This window comes from Emys orbicularis, chromosome 18 (genome assembly GCF_028017835.1).
Source record: "Emys orbicularis isolate rEmyOrb1 chromosome 18, rEmyOrb1.hap1, whole genome shotgun sequence".
Lineage (NCBI taxonomy): Eukaryota > Metazoa > Chordata > Testudines > Emydidae > Emys > Emys orbicularis.
In genome coordinates, this window is record NC_088700.1 from 21,824,061 (window position 1) to 21,837,285 (window position 13,225).

Sequence of the window (13,225 nt, forward strand, 5' to 3'; positions counted from 1 at the left end):
TTTCACAGGCCATCCTCTGTCTTTCATGGTGACCTTTGATCCAGTCATCCAAGTTGGTCACATCTTCCTCCTTGGGACCTTCTTTGCTCAGGATGTCCAGTGGCAACCTGGGATCTCTCCTGAACATGAGGTAAAAAGGAGGGTAACCTGTGGAAGAGTGAACATGACTGTTGTAAGTCAAAACTAACACAGGGAGGTCCTCTTTCCACATTCACTGCTTTTCAGGTGGAAGTGTCCTTAACATATGGTGCATCGTCCTGTTAAATCTCTCACACTGAGTTTTTCCTTGCAGGTGGTGGGGGTTTGTCTGACTCAGAGATATGTCATACAGTTTACACAATCTGGCGATAATCTCTCACTCAAAATTCCTTCCCTGGTCTGAATGCAATCATGATGGACATGACATAGGAACCAGTGCTTTATGAGAGCCTGGGCAGTCAGTGTGGTTTCTGGTTGGAACAGCAATGGTAAACCAGGTAAACATGTCAGTGAGGACTAATACGCTTTCATACCCATCTGAAGACCTTTCTAGCGGGGTGCAGTCCATTGCTACAACTCCTACTGGGGCTGTAACATTGGTGCAAGATAAAGGAGCACTGGTATGAGGAAATACGTCCTTGGCTAAGGCACATCGCTTGCACTGCTTAACCCCGCACTGGACATCACTAAATATCGTGGGACAGTAATAACTTCTCATCTCAAGGGTGCTCCTATCTCTGAAATGTCCTCGGTCGTCATGTTTAGTCTCATTAACTTGTTGAGTAGTGATACTGGTACTACCGGTTGCCACACCTCTTCTGTCATATATCACCCAGAATAACACTCCATGGTGTAACTTAAGCTGTTCCCACTACTGGGTTAATTTCTTGGGTTGTGAGTGCTTGATTCTAAATGTCTGGTTAGGCCTTGTTTGCTTCATGACTGCTTCTAGGACTGATCCGATGTCACCCAGCTGCTGCAGAACCTGAATCTCTTCCCGGTAGTATCCTGAAATCGTTAGGCCAATCCTGGAAGACACAGGATTTTCTCCCCAGTGCATTCTGGGAAGCCTTCCTTACACCTCTATCACCCTCAGGTTCAGGCTGCTCCAGCAACAGGCAGGCCCGCACAGCATCTTCAGGAATTACTAGGAAATATTTTTCCAAGTCCTCTCTCTCCGCTGGCTCCTCTGTTAGGGGCAGTCTAGACAGCGTGTTGGCATTGATGTCTTGTCTTTGTGCCTTGTAATGCACTTCAGAAATAAATCCTGTGAGCTGGGCCACCAATCTGTGCTCAGCGGCACCCAGGTATCAATGAGGATTGTAGTGTTCACCGTGAACTTTGAATATATTAAATAGTCCTTAAACTTTTCTGAGACAGCCCACTTGAGGGCAAGCAGCTCCAGCTGAAAGTCACTGTCGTTCTTGTTGTTTTTCCTCCGAATGCCTTAACCCAGGGCTCGCATATGCAAGCACATGTTCAGCCCTCCCCCCTTTGTTTTTGACTGAGTACCGCACCCATTCTGTGGAAGCTCCCATTTGTGGTTACTATGAAAGACAGACTAATGTCAAGGTATGCAAGTACGGTTGGTGTCCTTAACCATCATCTTAGCTCATTGAAGGCTTCTTGACAGGTGTCGTCCCACACAAAGCGTAGCACTTGGTCCTTCCCCTTCTTTCAGACCAGTTTGGCCACCAGCTGATGTAAAGGTGCAGTAAGGTGTGTGAATTGTTGCTATCAGCTGGAGACATATCAGTTGGAAGCGACAGAGGAGGAGAAAGACCTGGGTGTATTGGTTGATCACAGGATGACTATGAGCTGCCAATGTGATGCAGCTGTGAAAAAGGCTAGTGCAGTCCTAGGATGCATCAGCAAAGTATTTCCAGTAGAGATAGGGGCGTGTTATTGCCGTTATACAAGGCACTGGTGAGACCTCATCTGGAATAGTGTGTGCAATTCTGGTCTCCCATATTTAATAAAGATGACTTCAAACTGGAACTGGTGCAGAGAAGGGCTACAAGGATGATCAGAGGAATGAAGAACCTAGTTTTCGAGAGGAGATTCAAGGAGCTTGACTTGTTTAGCCTAACCAAATAAAGGTTGAGGAAAGATATGATTGCTCTCTATAAGCACCAGGGAGGGAGAGAAGTTATTTAAGTTAAGGGCCAATGCTGACACAAGAACAAATGGCCATCAACAAGTTTGGGCTTCAAATTAGATGAAGGTTTCTGGCCTTCCCCAGGGTGAAGTCTGGACTGTTGGACAGCTACGTCCTCTCAACTTTCCAATTGGAGTGCCTTTTACACAGCTTCACTGTGAGAACCACCAGTCCTGGTATGTTTACACACGGCCTCTAGCATGCAAAATCACTTCCAGTTGAATGATGTGAGTGCTTCTAGCCAGCCAATCCTGATTTATATTGCAGAGCGACACCAGCGCCAGACTTCTCCCTAGAAACGTGCATCTTGTACTGCACAGCTCTTTCCTTCTGTGAAGTACAAGCTCATAGAATATCAGGGTTGGAAGGGACGTCAGGGGGTCATCTAGTCCAACCCCCTGTCCAATCCCCAGGCAAATTTTTGCCCCAAATCCCTAAATGGCTCCCTCAAGGATTGAACTCACAACCCTGGGTTTAGCAGGCCAATGCTCAAACCCCTGAGCTATCCCTCCCCCCGAAAGTCCATCATTTCATTAATAGAAAACGATATGCACAAACCCTGTTATCTCAAATGGAAGTTTCCTAACACTTCAATCCAAACACACACTGGTTTAAATAAAACAAGTTTATTAACTACCGAAAAATAGCTTTTAAGTGATTACAAGTAATGAGGCATAAAAGTCAGAATCGGTTAAAAATAAATAGAAGATCAAATGCAATCTGATACCTAACTTAACAAGCTAAGTGAACTTGAAACAAAAAGATTTTTCTTACCACATGCTCACAGCAGTCTGACTGGATCTCTCAGCCAGGACAGCTCCCCCAGTTCAATGATGTTTCTTTTGTCTTTCAAACGTTGTTGATGCCGTGAATAGATATTAGGAGAGAGAGGTGATTTGTGTCCTCTGTTCTCCCTCCTTTTTCTTCTTTGAGAATCATCTCCAGCTGGGGTTCAGATGACAGCAGGTCTGTCTGTCACAACATAAATTTTTTGCTTATATCCTTCTTCCTCTCAAAGAATGGCCACTCAACCGGTAATAGTCCACTTGATTATGTTGACACTTGGCCGAGATGCTGGCTAACCTTTTGTCTCTGAGGAACTGTTTGGGCTGCTTTTCTAAACTTGAAGCATGTCTCAGCAATGTCATACAGTAAAATATTATAACTTTACATACAATGTTTCTACATGCATTTTACCAAGACAATAATGTTCAGTAGATTATGAGTTTTCAAATGGTATCTCACAAGGCATACTCTGTACAAAATTTATCATAGTCTTGTAAAAGTGGTGAACATAAAGGTACAGTCTGTCACACCATCAAAGTGAAGGTCTGGAACAACCTACCAAGGGGAGCAGTGGGGGCAAAAAACCTAAATGGTTTCAAGACTGAGCTTGATAACTTTATGGAAATATTGCCTTCTCCAAATTCCAAGCAGCATAGTGATACAGATCCTTTTGGTCAGGGATTTTTATTCCCTTTACCCAGAGTTCAAACGGTGACAGGATGAGGGTTTGTGCACCTCCCCCCTTCATGGGTTTGGGGAGGAGCAATCAACAAAGTCTTTTGTTCACTGACGTTCCACTATGGCTTCTCTGGCGTCTATGGACCTTCCTCTGTTGGGCAGTGTGATGGTCCACGCCCCGAGGGTCAGGGCAGCGTGACCTACTGGTCACTGTCTACAAAGCAGCCCTTTGGCGGAGGGCAGCGTGGCCTAGCGGCCAGAGTCTATAGAGCCACCCTTCAGTGCAGGGCAGCGTGGCCTAGCGGCCAGAGTCTATAAAGTCAGGGCACTCACTAAGGGGTGTGGCGACCCCGGTAAGGGGGCCCGGGCCCACCCGACTCCACCGGGCCCCGACCCAGGGCCCTAACAGTGGCATAGCGGCTTGCCACTGACTCAGTGGGGGGTCCTACCAAAACACGCTGAGGTTTCCCAGGCGGGAGGTACCACTCCGCCACCCTCCCTGGGTCACTTCCTACCAGAGTCTCCGCTGGCGTTTCCCATACGATGTCGGGTTCTCTGTGTTCAGCGGGGCTGGTCGTCTCTGGGGGTTCCTCCAGTCGCCAGGGTGCGGGCGGGCCGCAAAAGACTTCAATTCCGGGTGCAGTCAATGGCTGTGGCTGGCCCTCCGCGGGAGCTTCCCAGGCAGGTCCTTCCCCTGCGGCCTCCAGTCCAGAATGAGCTGGACTCCCTCCCTTTATACTGCTAGAGCACTTGGGGCATGCCCAGTCCCGCCAGGGAGGCGGGACTTCCACTGTCCATAATATGGGCTTAACCCTGTCCAGGCTAGGGCAGGGTAAGCAGACCCTGTCACATGCAGGAGATGACGTCCCCTATTATATTAGCTGGAGCGTTGTAAGCAAGACGCAAGAAGTAATTCTTCGATTCTACTTCGCGCTGATTAGGCCTCAAATGGAATATTGTGTCCAGGTCTGGGCGCCACATGTCAGGAAGGATGTGGACAAATTGGAGAAAGTCCAGAGAAGAGCAACAAAAATGATTAAAGGTCTACAAACATGACCTATGAGAGAAGATTGAAAAAATTGGGTTTGTTTAGTCTGGAGAATAGACAACTGAGAGGGGACATGATAACAGTTTTCAAATACATAAAAGGTCATTACAAGGAGGAGGGAAAAAAATTATTGTTCTTAACCTCTGAGGATGGGACAAGAAGTAATGGGCTTAAGTTGCAGCCAGGGAGGTTTAGGTTGGACATTAGGAAAAAATTCCTAACTGTCAGGGTGGTTGAGCACTGGAATAAATTGCCTAGGGAGGTTGTGGAATCTCCATCATTGGAAATTTTTAAGAGCAGTTAGACAAACACCTGTCAGAGATGGTCTAGATCGGGGGTCTCAACTTTTTTCTTTCCGAGCCCCTCCCCCAACATGCTATAAAAACTCCACGGCCCACCTGTGCCACAGTAGCTGGTGTTCGGCATATAAAAGCCAGGGCCGGCGTTAAGGGGTAGCAAGCTGGGCAATTGCCCAGGGCCCCTTGCCACAGGGGCACCGTGAAGCTAAGTTGCTCAGGCTTCTGCTTCAGCCCCAGGTGGCGGGGCTCAGGGTCCCGGGCTTCAGCCCCAGGCAGTGGGACTCCGGCTTTCTGCCTTGGGCCCCAGCAAGTCTAACACTGGTCCTGCTTGGCGGCCCCCCTGAAACCTGCTCGCGGCCCCCCAGGGGTCCCGGACCCCTGGCTGAAAACCACTGGTCTAGATAATACTTAGTCCTGCCAGGAGTGCAGGGGACTGGACTAGATGACCTCTCAAGGTCCCTTCCAGTCCTACAAATCTGTGATTCTATATCCTGTGGTAAACTAGTATTTCACACTCGGTAATGCTTCTCTCCTGACTGTGAGGGTTTCCAGTTTCATAGCAAACACTTCTATAGTTACAAAGCAAACACTGAACTATTACCTTATACCATGGGATACACACATTATCAGTGAGATCAATGCAGGCAGCAACTCACAAGCATTTCATAAAATCCAAACACTACACACAGCTCCGTAAATCGAATAGCTCTTTTAACAATACGAACAGCCAGAGGAACCAGACTGTGCATTTGTCAGGGCTCAGTGACACAGAGGGCTGAGCTGGCACCTGCTCGGCCAGCGTCACAAACCTAATTCTTTTAGAACCCACTTATACTGTTGGCCTTCACGACATCCCTGGCAAGGAGTTCCACAGGTTGGCTGTCCGTTGTGTGAAGAAATACTGCCTTGTGTTCGTTTTAAACCTGCTGCCTGTTAATTTCATTAGGTGATCCCTGGTTCTTGTGTTATGTGAATAGAGTGTGTGTGTGTGTGTGTGTTGGGGCGGGAGAGTGCGTTGGGGGGGAGAATGTGTATGTGTGAGAGAGAGAGAAAGAGTGTGTGTGTTGGGGGAGTGTGTGTGTGTGTGTGTTGGGGCGGGAGAGTGCGTTGAGGGGGAGAATGTGTGTGTGTGTGTGTGTGTGTGTTGGGGGAGTGTGTGTCCCTGAGTGAGAGTGTCAGCGCAGTGTCTCTTTAAGAAGAGCATTCAGGAGCTTGAACAACAGCCCCGGCAGCTCCCACTCTGCACCCAGAGGCTCCAGCACCGACACGCTCCCCCTGACCCCACCCCAGCTCAGCGGAGACCAGGTACACAGGTAGGGGGAGGGGGACACCCTGACATCAGCCCCACCCCCACCCTCCCGCTCTGCACAGCAGACAGGACCCAGGCTCCAGGTCCCAAGCTTGGCTGGGGCGGCTCCATGGGCAGGAGTTGGGGGGAGGGGGGACAGAAGCAGTGGGCGGCTGCAGATGGCGGTGGAGCGGGGGGGGGGGAAGGAGTCACCTGGCGGGTCCAGCTGCCCCCCTGCAGCTCGGTCCATCCCTCCTCTCCAAATGCTGTCGCGTCTGCCTGGCTGCCTCTAAGCCCCGCTGGCTGTCAGCAGGTGAGGTGGATGGCAGGAACCAGCACAGCGCCCCCTGAATACTGGCACCCTAGGCGGGGGCCCAGCCCACCCAACCCTAAGGCCGGCCAAGGCCATACACAATCTCACACATCTCTTGCTCTCATTTCACCGGCTCTGTCCCTTTGCCCCTCCCAGTCCACTGTTGTAATAATCAGGCCGACAGATTTACCCGCATTGGGGCTCAACAGTGAGCAGTGACTGAAAGTGGGTAGAATGTCACAGTAACCTACAATAACACATGTTGGTGCAAAAGGGAGAGAGAAAGACCAAATTAGTCCATACAAAAAGGCCTCTTGATGTAACTCAAGGACTGTGCTGAGATCATGCCTGGTAAACAAGAGAAGTGTGGCACCGGAAATTAATGAACCAAAATTGGGTGCCAGAAATTAGGCCTAATTGGCAAATCAAATGAGAAAATGGGCTATTCCACCCATCACTCCCTTTGGAGGTCCTTAAAAAAAAAGAGACTTTGGGGGGAAATTAGTGGATACTGGCTGACTAGGGGACAAAAGGACTAAGTGTCACCATGTTGGTTGCCAACCCCACCGTCTCCTGAGACTCGGGACCCACTGGAACACTGCTGGGCCTTCATCATCCTGATCCTGAGAGACGTCCTGACCAGACCAGGCCAGAAGGAGGGACCCAGATGACATCGCCACCTCCACTGGCTCTGGCTAAACCCCAAATACCACCAGAGATGTGAGCCTCTCTCATTTCTCTTCCTCACCTTATTTCTTCTTTTTTCTATCCCCCACTTTTGCCTTCTGTCTCACAAGCGTCTGCTTAGCCAGCCAAGACTGTGTGTATTTTTCTGTAAGCCTGTAACCAGACAGGCAGCTAAAAGCAATGCCCTGAGCAAGGAGCCTACATGAGTCTGTGGATCTGGGCGTGAGACTTCTGGGTTTTTAAGCCACCTGAACCTCCACAGAGCTCACGGTTCCCCCAGCACTCACCATTACTGGGCCCAATGCAGCCTGTGTGTAACGGTCGAAACCCAGAGCCAGTGGAGGCTTTAGGGCTGGGCTGTGCATCCAGTAACCAAGTAACCAAGCTGCTAAAGACGACCCCACCCTTGCTGCCTCATGGAGCTCTGACTGGCCACGTGAGTCCAAGTAAGAGGGTCTGGGCACAGCACACTCATCTGTCAATAAATCAGCGGGCCAGTAATTTGCCCAGTCATCTCCATTATCCAGAGCTAGTCATGGGAATTAGAAAAAGGCAAAGAGAGCAGTGAGCAGCCCTATGCACTGGCGGCAGCCTAGCGCCTACCTGCACAAGTCAGCCCGGGCAGCACGCCCTCGGCTGGGAAAGGGAGTGTTCTCCTTGAGTCAGAGCAGGAGAGTAGTTACTAGCAGCCTTCCTCTGCACGGCTCCCCATCCATCCCACCCTCTCTGCCCAGGCACCAGGGCTGATGGTACTACCGTTTGTACAAAAGCTTTTATCTAGTACTTTTCGTGCAGAGATCTCCAAGTGCTGCACACCGGAGTTTGATATTGCTGTCCACATTCTACAGGTCTGGAAGCGGAGGCCCCGGGAGGGAATGACTTGCCCAAGGTCATCCAGCAGTCTAGGGGCAGAGCTGGGAATAGAAAATGAACTCCTAGTCCCAGTCCGGGGTCCAGTTCCAAAAGCCCCTTCGTTCTAGTGATGAGGGGATAGAAGCGAGTTTGGACGTGTGCACAAGGCCTTCAGAACCCCCCCTTGACGAGCATTCCCAGGTGCCTCGTTCAGCACTGCCAGTCCCGGACAGCGCTGGGCAGATCCCTGGGGGTGGGTAGTTCCCCTTGGCCTGGACAGATCTTTTGGGGATGATTCAGTCCCCACAGGCTGGATGGGAGCAGAGCACAGGATGGGAGGAGTATTGGAGGGGAGCACACAGGGTGAGCATGGGGGTGCAGACAGTGGAAGAGGAAAGATGTGTGGATTATGAAAGAAGAGAAAGAAAGTGTTACACAAGGTCACGCTGGAAGCTGTAGCTGAATGGCTGGAAGGGGAACACAGGATGAGCCATTCAGAGCTCGTGACTAACTGCGGCTCTATAAAAATGGGCTGAGATGGTTCATTCGTCAGGCAGAGCTCCAGGAGTGCTAGCAATTAAACAGCATTCGAGCAGCCTGGAGAGAAGAGCGGAGACGTGCCATCCCCAACGCCCTTACCACACGCTGCAGGCTCCCGAAGCAAATGGTAACCACACCAACCACATACACAGGTGTAAATATTTACAGAACACAGGCCAGGAAGGCCAAATCCATCTCATGCAAGCCTGCTGACTTCCTGCCTGCAGCAGGGGGAACAGGCTTTTAACGACTTCTCATGATCTCCCAACTGTAACTGTATTCACCCAGTGGGGAGGTGGCGGGAATGTGCTTCCAGGCGCGCGGATCAGACCCTGCTCCCTCTCCCCGGGCAGCATTTCATTTCCAGCCCAACACAAAGGGGTCATTCCGAGGAAGCTTGTGTTACTGTCACCCACCAGTCCTGTGTCATAGGGCACTCTGAGAAAGGCAGCAGGGACTAAGTTCCTGCTCAGCCCCTGTCATCAGAGAAACCTTCACATATCCCCTGCTCTCGGCTTGCAGACCTCCCCCAAACCTGGGCCTCTCCCTTTAAACTCTGGCAGTTTCATAGTCTGTAGTGTCTGGAAGTGAGCGTCTCAATGGGCATAGACACTTCATGCCGAGGTAAATCTGGGTTCCTGAACAGCAGCTGTGGCACCAGCATCCAAGATCCATGGCAACTGTGCAGTTCAGAGCCAGCTTCCTTAGCACGGCAGCTTCTTCACCGTGGTCCTGACCTGCTGGGCAGTGCCTGAGAACGCTGATGCCCAGCAGAGACAGCAGCTCTCCAGCTGGCTGCTAGTGGGTTTCTGGGGTCAATGTGAAAACATGGCAGAACCTTGGTGACCCCTGGCTATGCACTGGAATCCAGGACCTGCTCTTGGGACACATTTGGTTCAGCAGTCGCCAAGGCCAGAGGGGACCATTGTGATCATCTAGTCTTGACTTCCTGTTTAACACAAGCCATTGAACCAAGCCATTCCCCTAAATCATTTCTAGAGCAGATCTTTTACAAAAACATCCAGTCTTGATTTAAAAATTGCCAGCAAGGGAGAATCCGCCACAACCTTTGATAAATTGTTCCAAAGGTTAATTACTCTCACTGTTAAAAATGTACACCTTATTACCCATCTGAATTTGTCTAGCTTCAACTTCCAGTCATTGGCTATTAAAGAGTCCATTATTAAATATTTGTTCCCCATGTAGAGCCACCCCTTAATCTTCTTTGTTAAGATAAATAAATTGAGCTCCTTGAGTCTATCACCATAAGGCAGGTTTTCTAATCCTTTAATCATTCTTGTGGCTCTTCTCTGAACCCTCTCCAATTTATCAACATCCTTCTTGAATAAATTTGTTAGTCCCCAAGGTGCACAAGGATGCCTCGTTGTTTTTGCTGATACAGACTAACAAGGCTACCACTCTGAAACCTTCTTGAATTGTGTACATCACAACTGCACACCATATTCCAGTAGCGGGTGCACAAGTGCCAAATACAGAGGTAAAATAACCTCTCTGCTCCTATTTGAGATTCCTCTGCTGATCCATCAAAGGATTGCATTAACTCTTTTGGCCACAGTGTCACGCTGGGAGCTCATGTTCAGCTAATTATCCACCACAACCCCGAAATCTTTTTCAGAGTCACTGCTTCCCACGATAGAGTCCCCCATTCTGTAAGTATGGCCTGCATTCTTTGTTCCTAGATGCATATATTTACATTAAGCCTTATTAAAACACACATTATTTGCTTGAGCCCAGTTCCCCAAATGATCCATATTGCTCTATACCCGTGATCTGCCCTCTTTATTATTTACCACTCCCCCAGTTTCTGTGTCATCTGCAAACTTTATCAGTGAGGATTTTATGTTTTCTTCCAGGTCATTGACAAAAATGTTAACTAGTGTAAGGCCAAGAAATGATCCCTGAGGGATGCCACCAAAACATGTCCATTCTATGATGATTCCCCATTTACAATTCCATTTGTACAGAATGTGTACAAAGATTTATGGATATGTGCTTGAATTATGTTCTTAAAATATGTTTGGCAACCAATGCATAAGCAAGTCTGCCTTAGACAAAGAACATGTATTTGCTTGTCTGACCAGCCTGGTCAGGCAGAGGTAATGAAGGTACATTTATATAAAAGGTAAACAAACTCATCAAATTAGCAATGGAGGAGATAGCCTCTTAACTATTATGATGGGGGAAGGAGAGTGCAAAAATTAGCATGTAATCAGCCCTCTGGTTGACACAGCAAGCTGCACCCTGAAGAGAGTTTCCTGCCTCCTAGAGCAGGGTCAATGAACTTTGGGAAGATATAAGGAGAGAGAAAAAGTCATGTTGGCATCCTTCATCTGACGAGACAAAGGAACCGAGCACTTTGAGATCTCTCAAGGGTCCTGGCCAGACAGTCTGGTCAGCCAGACTGGAAAAAGACTGGGTGAGAAACACTTCTTTGAACAAGAGAATCTAATTTGTTAAATCAGGTTTTAGTCTTAGAAGCATATTTTTATTTTTGTTTGCCTGCAACCCTTTCTATCTTTATTCCTAGAACTAGAAATCACTTAATTCTACGTTCTTTTGTTAAATAAACGTATTTTGCTTTTACTATAAGCCAATTCAGTGCACTGACTGAAGGGAAGTGTGTGTTAACTCCAGTGATGCTAACAGGTTGCATCGTATTGTCTCTTTAAAGGCACAATGAAATTAACAACTTCTGTGATTGTTTAGTAAGGGGGCTGGACACTGCAGGAAGATGTCTCTGGGAGACTCAGAAGTTAGGATTCACTATTTGTTCCCTGCAAAGCAAGATTTGGCCTGGCAGAGTCCTGAAGAGTTTGCTGGCAAAGCAGACAAGCTAGTGTGTCAGGGAGTCGTCACAGCTTGGCAATAGCAAATTTCTCACTTGCTGAGGCAGAGAGGGATAACCTAGTAACTCACAATTCTGGGAACCCCAGCAGATGGTCCCAGAGAGCCCTTCTTTTAAGAGCATGTGAGAAATTCACCAGTCACCCAACCCTTTACATGCTTCTGTGTGGTTCTGGGAACTTATTTTTTCCCCATGAATTTATTCTCTTTAAGAAGTGAGTGTAAAGCAGTTTACTGTTTAGATGTGATGGTCTGTACCCCTGTATTCACCCTTGCACACTATTATAATTATCTTTGTACAAGTATGCCTTGTGAGGTATGATTTGAAAACTCCAATCTCGCTGGTCAATATTATCCTGATAAAATATATGTGGCAACATTGTATGTAAAGTTATAAGATTCCACTGTTTGGTTTTACTAAGACATATTCCAAGTCTGGAGAGCAGCCAAACCAGTCCCTCAAGAGACAAAAAGATACGCTGATGCCTCAGCCGGATGTAAACAGGCCAAATGGGCCATCAACTGCTAAATGGCTCTTCATTGGCAGGAAAAGGAACATGGGCAAAAAATCTACATCTTAAAAAGAAACAGTGTGGGGTTCCCATCCACACAGACTTTCTGTCTCCTGAACCTCAGCAGGAGATGCTTCTTGAACAAGGGAAAGAACTATAAGAAGGGAGAGCAGATGCCTCAAATCATTACTCCCTTTCTTTCTACCTACGGAATCCACAACACCTGAAGAACAAAGGAAGCAGCGCTGGACTGGGGGAGGGATCCTGACTGAGAGGTTCAGCCAGTAGGACGGCTGAAACATGTGGTGAGAGAGACCTTTGCTTTGAATTCCCTCTAGCTTGTTAAGTTAGGCATTATAGTTGCATTTTACTTTTTTTTGGTAATCAGTTCTGACTTTCATGCCTCATTACTTATGCTCACTTAAAATCTATCCTTTTGTAGTTAATACACTTGCTTTATTGTTTTAGATACACCAGTGTGTTTGAACTGAAGTATTTGGGGAAACTCCATTTGGGATAACAAGATCGGTGCATATCAATTTCTATTTGTGAAATGACTGACTTTATATGAGCTTCTCTTGCCCAGGAGAGGACTGGGCAGTACAAGATGCACATTGCTGGGGAAAGTCTGGGACTGGGAGTTTGCTGGTGTCACTCTGCAGTGTAATTCAAAAGTGGCTGTCTACAGCACTCATACAATACAACTGGGAGTAACTCACATGCTGGAGGTTGTGTGTGAGCAGACCAGGAGTCATTGCTCCCACAGCAAAGTAGTGTAAAAAGAACCCCAGGTTAGAAAGCTGAGGTGATACAGCTGTTCATCAGTCCAAATTGTACCCTGGGTATGTCACAGTCCATTAATTCGATGTCCTATTTAAATGACCTGTGGAGGGTCCCTCTGGGTGGAACAGTCCCGTCTGCATCACTGAGTTCACTGTGGAAATCCTCCTTCTGAACTGGGAACCTGGAGGAGCAGATGCATCCATCACCCTGCCAGCCAGCTGGGCATGGCTAAGCAATAGACATGGGCTGGTATTATGAGCAATTTGGTCACCTCTGGAGTCACTGAGGATCTGGATGACTCCTCTAGAGCAGGACTCTCCCAAATAGCGAGATCTAGCACTAGAGTGAGGCACAAATAACAGTGCTGAAACCAGAGAGCACTGGTAGAGGATGCCAATGTGTGGCCACCTTGCTCCCTGAACAGCCCCTCAGGAGCC